Source organism: Sminthopsis crassicaudata, chromosome 3 (assembly GCF_048593235.1).
Source record: "Sminthopsis crassicaudata isolate SCR6 chromosome 3, ASM4859323v1, whole genome shotgun sequence".
Lineage (NCBI taxonomy): Eukaryota > Metazoa > Chordata > Mammalia > Dasyuromorphia > Dasyuridae > Sminthopsis > Sminthopsis crassicaudata.
This window is the reverse complement of record NC_133619.1, coordinates 482,952,412-482,961,133: the sequence shown is the minus strand read 5'-3', so window position 1 is coordinate 482,961,133 and position 8,722 is coordinate 482,952,412. Positions and strand designations below refer to the sequence as shown.

General features: G+C 35.8%; 1 long non-coding RNA gene across 1 annotated transcript; it reads right to left on the bottom strand.

Annotated features, from left to right (window-relative positions):
* Window positions 1-2,943: 2,943 nt before the first annotated feature.
* On the bottom strand, window positions 2,944-5,425 carry LOC141559711 (uncharacterized). Its single transcript, XR_012487531.1, has 3 exons — window positions 4,913-5,425; window positions 3,863-3,975; window positions 2,944-3,373 (listed from the first exon to the last, which is right to left on the bottom strand). It is a non-coding gene; the product is annotated as an uncharacterized LOC141559711 (long non-coding RNA).
* Between the last annotated feature and the right edge of the window lie 3,297 nt (window positions 5,426-8,722).

Genomic DNA, 8,722 nt, shown 5'->3' with positions numbered 1-8,722 from the left:
ACAAGCTATATTCAGAATAAATAATAAAAACAAAATAATCAATAAGATATCACTAGAATCAAGATGAATTGAGAACTGTTTACTGTAAGAAGGTGGGATTTTAATTTTTTATAAATAATAAATTAGGTAAATATATATTCCTATGGCTAATAGTTCTTGCAAACTTTTTTTAATATTTCAGTTGGTTTTTGAATGCCCTATGATGCTTTTCTGAATTTGAAAGTACATTTGGAAATTGCTTGTGCATAAGTACATATTATAATTTCTATATATGGCCTATAGTAAATTGATGTAAGAACAGATCTTGTCTGACACATGACATGTCAGACACTGACATACAAGGACAGACATGACCATTTCTATACATGAAAAGTGATATAACTAAGATATTTTGCTAGACATTAAGGTCAAAGCAATGTTTTTATCTAATATGTACAGAAAATTGTGATTAAAAAAAAAAGATTCAGTTTGGTTTTGAAGTAATTATTTGGAAAGTTATTGCAACTCACTGTCATCCTGAAGATACTAATTCAAAGTCACTATAAAATCCAGGTATTTTATACTTTGCCTTTATACTAAATTATAATTTGCTGCACTTCAGTTTCCTCCATTATTAAATAGTGTGGCTTTTAATTTCTAAGATCTATTCTAGACCTTATTCTAGATCTAACATGTTCTGATTTATGATTGATCTCGTATACATATTTTAAGAGAAATAATTCATGTTTTTAATATTCAAACTCATTGATACCAAAAAAACAATTCCTTGCATATATCTAACTTTGTCCTTTTTGTGATGGCTTTGTAACTGAACAAGTCAGCAAATTTCCTTTCCTGCCCACACACGTTAAGGCTCTATCTCCCAAGTGGTTCTCTTTTTTACAGACTTCCATTCCTGGCTTGTTGGATGTAGCAGCTCAATCAAGCATAGCTCAAAGTCCATACCACAACCAAAATAGAACAGGATGGTGTAGAAAAAGCAACTGACAATCTCACAAACAACACTGAGTACAGCTGTGTAAGTGGTTGCCATGGGTTAAGAGATATCAAACAGATATAATTTTCAGGGAAGCAAGAGTACTGGAAAAACGAGATGACATGTAAAGTCGTTAATGTTATCAGCTGTATCCATCTGTTTATATAAGACCACTGCCAAAGTAACTATATGCTATTATTTTAAGCCTTATGACACAGCTTTCTTGAAGAGACAGGACAAAGTTATGAAAGAATCCAAGATGGCACCCAGAAGAGGGACTATTGCCTATGATTAGGGGGAAAAAAACTTTAGGGATTTCCAATAACATTGTGGTTTATTAGGAAATAAAAACCACATGAATACAATATGATTTGTTGATTCAGTAACCAACATATCCTAGCAGAAGGTTGCTAGTGATTGCGTGGGCTGTGAACTGTTTTCAATTTTGTTTTGTTAGGTAGCTAGAGGCTTTCAGACATGGACTGCCTATAAAAAAGAAAGTGCTATCATTAATGGCAATAATAATAATAATTAATATTAATAGTTCTATGTTGCCAAGTAGACACATAATTCTTACAGCTTTCCTAAACATGAAAGAACAAAGTAGGAATACACCAGCATCAGAACCAAACCCTTTTAACCAAATATCTCAAATGTAAAGACAGGGAAATTGACATTGTTCTTTCTATGTACCTTCTCCATTGCTACAATGGGCTCAGTTTATCCTTATGGAAATTGCCTCTTTTTCCCTGTCACAGTTCCTTGGAAATCAAAAATTTGTGGGTCCTAGATCTGCAAATAAAGTCAAGGAAGAATGCTTGAGGTAGTGAAGATAGATGTAGTTCCAAATGCTATTGTTCACTAATCTCGGTGACTAAGAATATATGTGTATGTAAATATGTATATTCTGGGAACGGTGGAGAAAACAGACATCTAGAAATAAGTCATAGGAATGGAGACTGAGGGAAAGAAATTATAGAAAATGTGTGAGAAGCATATTCATTCTACCTCAATGTGTTTATTGTCCAGATACTTCAAGTTAGGCTTGAAAGAGAACATGAAAGTATTTTTTAGGGAAAAACCCCATGTTGTCCCCCCAGGGGTAAAATGAGATGACTTAATCATTCTTTCCCCTGTGTTATTTCTATAATTTTAAAAAGAAAGGCCTACAGTAATTTCATGAAGTCAATGCTACTGATTAGCAGGTTAAAACATTACCCTGTCATTTGGAGAGAGAACTGAAGTTAGTAATACTTGGATAAAACAAAAAGCTGAACAGATGAATATATTTGAAAGCCTAATGCTGCTCAGTCAATAATTGCTGTTGGGTAGTAGCCAGCCACAAAGGACTCAGACAGATCTGTTGGCGTCATGTTGTTTGACTGGCGTAGAAAAGGCCTAAAGAAGGAGGGTATTATTGGTGAATAATTTAGTAAAATTGCATGAACATTTCTCATTGTATTGCCTGCCTCACAGGGTTATTGTGGGAAAAACAATTTGTAAACCACAGAATGCTTTGTGAGCTAATGTTGCTGTTGTCATTGTTTTACTGTTACTTCTTCAAAACATCAAAGAGATCTGAGCCCTCATCATTATAGATATCCAACTTCCTCTAATGGACAATCTAATTCTCCTATACCTCCAGTTATTGCATTTGGATTTACATTTATAATTGTAATAGTTACCCAATGGCCAAGGAGAGGTGGGCACACCCTCTCCACATACAATGCTTCACCTCTGTATTCATGTAGACTAAGTTTAGCATCAGAAGAGCCTGACTTCTAAAGAAAGGGGTGAGGTTTGGTTTTGTTTTGTTTTTTTCTTCTCTAGAGTTTTTACATCTTTTTCTTGTCCATCCTGTCAGAGCTTAGGGGAAATTATATAAAGTTTAGGTATGGCTCATGGATCAACTTTCTCCAAAAGAGATTATAAATGTCCCTACTAGAAGAGTGTTCAATGTCCAGAAGTCAAATATGACAGCTATTTATTTAATACACCACAATAGAAATGTTTAAAACACAAAATATTCATAATCATACATCAATAAGGAATTAAAATACAGACTAGTAACTCAAAATTCCTCTTATACTTTCTCAGCATATTGATTCTAAAAACTTTAAAAACATGAGAAACTTTAAGGGATTTTTAAATCGGCATTCCACCTTCATCTCAGCTCTGTATTGTCCAAACTCCCTCAAGGTCCACATCTTTTGCAAGCCAGGGCAAGATTTGGAATCATCCTCCTTTGGGTAGTCATCTTCTCCAAGAAGGGTGTAGTTGCAGAAAACTCATGTTGATGCCAGTCAGCTTCAACTGAGGAATCCAGGAACTCCCAAACTCCTGAATTCCTGAATGTAGATACCAATTTTGGAAACATCTATTTCACGGTCACCTATGCTGAAGGGAAAGAAACACAAGGTGATAGGAGCAGCCAATCTCAAGTTTACCTAAATGATCACACGTTCTAACTGCCATGAAAAGGTAACTTCCAAAACTAAAGGTCCTCTCTCATACAAACTCCAAGGAATTGCTATCTAAATTCCCAAGTCACATATTTAGGAAAGAGGAAGAAGAAAAAAAAAAGATGTTAATGTTTTTTGAAAATGTTTTGTATGACTTCATAGATTTAATTGATATCACATTGCTTGCCTTCTCAAGGGATTGGAGAAGGGCTGGAGAGATAGAAAGAATTTGGAATTCAACATTTTTAAAAATGACTTCAAAATTTCTTATATGTAATTGGGAAATATTTCATGAAATAAATAACAATATCTTTTTCAAAGTTTCCTGAGTAACCCTACCCTCTTTGATACAACCCTTTATCAAAGGATGGGGGTAACACAAAGGATCGATCAGAAGCTCAGATTGTACAAGAGATCAAAGCACCTGTTTCACTAGAAGCAGCCAGATCACAGGCTCAGCATTGCACATACTCCTTGGGATGGTCCCCTCTTCCCACCAAGGTTAAGAATGTTCTATGATGTGGGATCCAAATTGTTCTTCTCATGCGATTAAAAAAAAAACAAAACCACAGGCTTCATTCTACATCAGACATCATGGAAATTTCTCATATGTAGATTTCCTAGGCACAAAAATACTGCCATTTATATGAATAATATGGAATATTATTGTTCTGTAAGAAATGACCAACAGGATGATTTCATAGAGTCCTGGAGAGACTTACATGAACTGATGCTAAGTGAAATGAGCAGGACCAGGAGATCATTTTATACTTCAACAACAATACTATATGATGATCAATTCTGATGGATGTGGCCATTTTTCAACAATGAGATGAACCAAATCAGTTCCAATAGAGCAGTAATGAACTGAACCAGCTACACTCAGCGAAAGAATTCTGAGAGATAAATATGAACCACTACATAGAATTTCCAATCCCTCTAATTTTGTCTGCCTGCATTTTGGATTTCCTTCACAGGCTAATTGCACACTATTTCAAAGTCCGATTCTTTTTGTTCAGCAAAACAACTGTTTGGTCATGTATACATATAGTATATTTAATTGATACTCTAACATATTTAACATGTATTGGTCAACCTGCCATCTTGGGGGGTGGGGAAGGAGGGGAAAAATTGGAACAAATGGTTTAGCAATTGTCAATGTTGTAAAATTACCCATGCAAATATCTGGTAAATATAAACTAATAAAAATTTTAAAAATTAAAATTAAAATTAAAAAAATACTGCCACTTCTTGTTCTTATGCAACAAAATTTCTTCAAATAAATATATTGTCATAATCCAGGGAAGCTAGATGTCTCAGGATAGAGCACTGAGCTTGGAATCAGAAAGACCATCTTCCTGAGTTCAAAATCAGCCTTTGACTCTTAGTAACTGTGTGACCCTGGGCAAGTCACTTAACCCTGTTTGCTTTGATTCCCTCATTTATTAAATGCTCTGGAGAACCACGACTGTACCTTTGTCAAGAAAACCCCAAATGGGATCATCATCAGACGTTCCTGAAATGATCAAACAACATCATAGCCCCAACTCTCCAATTTACACAAGGCAACATTTCCACAAATGTTCCAAGGGAAGTCTTCGGTAGTCTGGAAAACGCTTTGCCATCTCTTCTACCTCTGCAGAATCACTACCATTGTGAGAATTCCATTCCTGCTGGATTTTTCCTTTCCCTGTTTCCAGAGAATCCAGTTGCCACCTGGAAAGCTAGAAGCAGTTAGTGACCATGATGAAGTGAATAAAGACTACTAGAAAGAATACCTCATGAATAACTCCATGGAAAGGAAGGAAGCTGAACCTCTGTCCTTACTAAATCTGCCACAGACTCATTCTATAAATATTGGTAAATCATAGTCCTATCTGTCTACATTTGTTAATCAGCAAATACTAAGAGCAGTGAGGTAGTGCAGTGGATTGAGCCTTGGGCTTGGAGTCAGGAAGATATGAGTTTAAATCCAGCCACAAATATGTTCTAGCTGTGTTCCTTTAGGTAGATCACTTAACCTTGTTTACCCCAGTTTCTCATCTGTAAAATGAGCTAGACAAAGAAATGGCATGCCAGTACAGTATTTTTGCCAAGATAACTTCAAATAGGGTCACAAAGAACAAAGGACGCAACTGAAACAACTCAACAACAACAAAAAAAAAACACTAATGGCATACTCTACTGGTTCATGTTTGAAATGAATGAACTGGACTCAAACTCCTATGAAAATATGAAGTTCTTTATGATAAAAAAGCTATAACTTTTCAAAAATATATGAAAATATTGTTTTCTAGAAATTAATTTCTCTATACTTATATTATCATATATATTTATATAATGAGTATTATTATATTTAATACAGTTTAAATATAATATTTGAAACTTTAATGTCAACATTTATGAAGAAATAAAATAAGATTCAAGAAAGAATAGAATTCAATTAGTGTCCACAGTTCTCCTTCCTGGAAGTTTCTTTCTTCTTTGTTTTTTGGTTGCAGAATAATAATACCCTTTGCACTTGAAAGTTTAAGATCCCTTTCTTTGTCCTTGAGCCTCTGAGAGAAATCCAAAGTAATAGGAGCTTGGTGCTCTCCTGGGCATATTCATTAGCCTAGGGCATGCAGACATTCTTTTTCCTGTTTTTCAGAAGAGCAATTGTATACATGGTAACCATCCTGGCATCAGAACAAGTCCTGGAATGCAAACATTCAGGATAGCTCATTTCCAGGCATCTGCTGCTGTCACTGACAATCCCCCTTTGGCCTTCCAAATTTCTCCCTCATTCAGTCCTTCACTTGCCCTTTCCATTTTCTTCTCCTTGTGCAACTTAAAAAAAAAGTTATTTAAATAATCAAACAATGGTAACTTTGTTAAAGTCAAAAGTAGACTAAGAAGAAAAAAAATTTTTTTTAATCTGGTTAGTTTATAATGACAAATTAAATAGAAATTCTCTCAGTTTAGTTCCTTTATGCAAACAAACAGATTAGTCTCTTTTTGAAGTCAGATTCTCTAGTCCTTCGTTCTTGAAGAGGACCAAAATGTCATCATTATTTTGGGGTCAAAGTACATTGTATTGGATTGTGACTAATCAGACCAATATGACCTTGGAAAGTTCTGCTGCAGGTCAGGCACAAATAGTCCATATGAACATTTGGAGCAGAGCTATATCTAAATTTACACATCTCACATTTCTTTTGAACTACTTCAGTTTTGCTGTTTTCATAGAGCACAGAGCTTTTTTGCATGTGGGCATTTCATGCTGGAAAGTCCTTTGCCAGTTGTCTCCTATTCCCTTCCAAAGTTCTTCAGAGAGACCTTGAGAGTATCTTTGTATCATTTCTTCTGACCTCCATGTGAACGTTTACTTTATATAAGTTCTCCATAAAATAGACTATTAGGTAAACATATACATGACTAGTCCATTGGAGTTGTACTCTGCAGTAAACTTTGAACACTTGGCAGTTTAACTTGAGAAAGGACCTTAGTGTCCATATCCAGTATCTTATCTTGCCAGGTAATCTTTAGAATGCTCCTAAGACAATTCAAATGGAAGCAATTCAATTTCCTTGAATGCTATAGTAAATCGTGGTTTTACATAGGCTTAGTACAGTGCTGTTTGGTGGAGAACCTGTGTTTTCTTAGTGTTGTTTGGTCAAAATTAGCACAAGCAGTAGAGAATTGATAAATACTTTGTTGCATCTAAGCCTTGAGGCTGCCTTGAATGTTATCACCTGTTGTTCTTAGCTTGTAGTCTTTTCAAATTACATAATTTACTGTCACTGCAATAGCTAACCTTCATGCCATTTTTGTCCTTGTTGAAGGTGTTTAACAACGTTGCTGAGAACATCATGCTAAAATGTATGGGAGAAGCACACAGCCTTACTTCAGTCCATTAATGCCCAGGAAAGAGATTATCCAACATTCAGAACCCATGCAAGCATGCCCTCATGAAACCAACATATAATATTGAAGAATTTCTCTAGGCAACTACATTTCCTGATGATTAGCTTCTATAGAGAGATTAATTTTAAAAATATTGTAGAGTCCATGGCACATAATAGTTTTTAATAAAATGCTTGTTGACTTCACTTGAAGTAGAACAAAACATAAAGCTGTTAGGAGTACAACGTGAAAACTCAGGTTGTCTAAACAATTCTCTGGCTCAGAATTCACACCTTTGGTTCAGGCCTTTGAAGGGAGTTTACACCTTTGGACTTCTGAGGTAGAGTTACATGTTTAAAAGAGTTTGCACCTTTAAGAGGAGCAAGTTCATTGGTTGAAGTATTTCCCCAGGCCCTGCTGAGTTCTCACATGCCCATTCCCTGGGAGAATAAAAGAAGACAACATTGGGTCTGGAGAGGAGGCTAATCTGGCTGGGAGATTGAGTTGAGACAGCAGATTGGAGGGATAACTTAGAGATGACCGGACCTTTACATTTTGGCGCCCAGTGTGGGGCAAGGCCTTATTCTGAGCCCTTCAGAGTGAGCAAGCCTGGACCTTCACACTTTAATTCTGAGTCAGCGCTCCACAAAACATAAAGCTCCACAAAATATTTTCTCTTACACCACCTCAGTCTCAGGTAAATGGGCTCAAAACTTGACTCCATTCCTCTGTATCCTTGGTCTCACCAAATTCATGTCTAGAATGCCTTGTGACTGCCATGGGACTCTTCTATTGGTCTGGACTCCTGAAAGTCATTCCCTGAAGACTGCTCATTTCTCTTTAGGGTACTGATGCTGTGTTGACTGCAAGACTTACTTACTACTTCTGACTTCTGGGTTCCTGAAGCTCATTCTCCAATGGACTGGGAATCTATTAGAACAGAAACAAATTAATAAAAAAGCAAGGAATTAAGGTCCGTTTTTCAGGTCAAATGGCCTCAGAAAAAGAAAAAAGACCCTAATGTTCCCTTCCATATCTCATCATCTTTCATTAGATATCATGAGGAAAAAGGATTTTCCCTAGAATGAAACAGAGACAACCGAAGGTGACTCAGACTTTTTTGAAGATGGTGATTGTTATGGCTATACAGTTTATTAATAGCTCCTCCAAATTATGGGATCGCCCACCATAACTAATGACAAAATGTCATGCTCCATAATACTTCAAGGCACAACAGTTACATATTTATGATTCCCCCCAAAAAAACAAACTTCTTGAGTTGTATCAGCTAATCAAGCATCAAATCCCCATTAAACTCTAGTGATCATATTTAGCAATAAATGGGGGAAAGGTATTAAATGTTGGGGAAAGATTAACTTTAGATTAACTAATTTTTAAC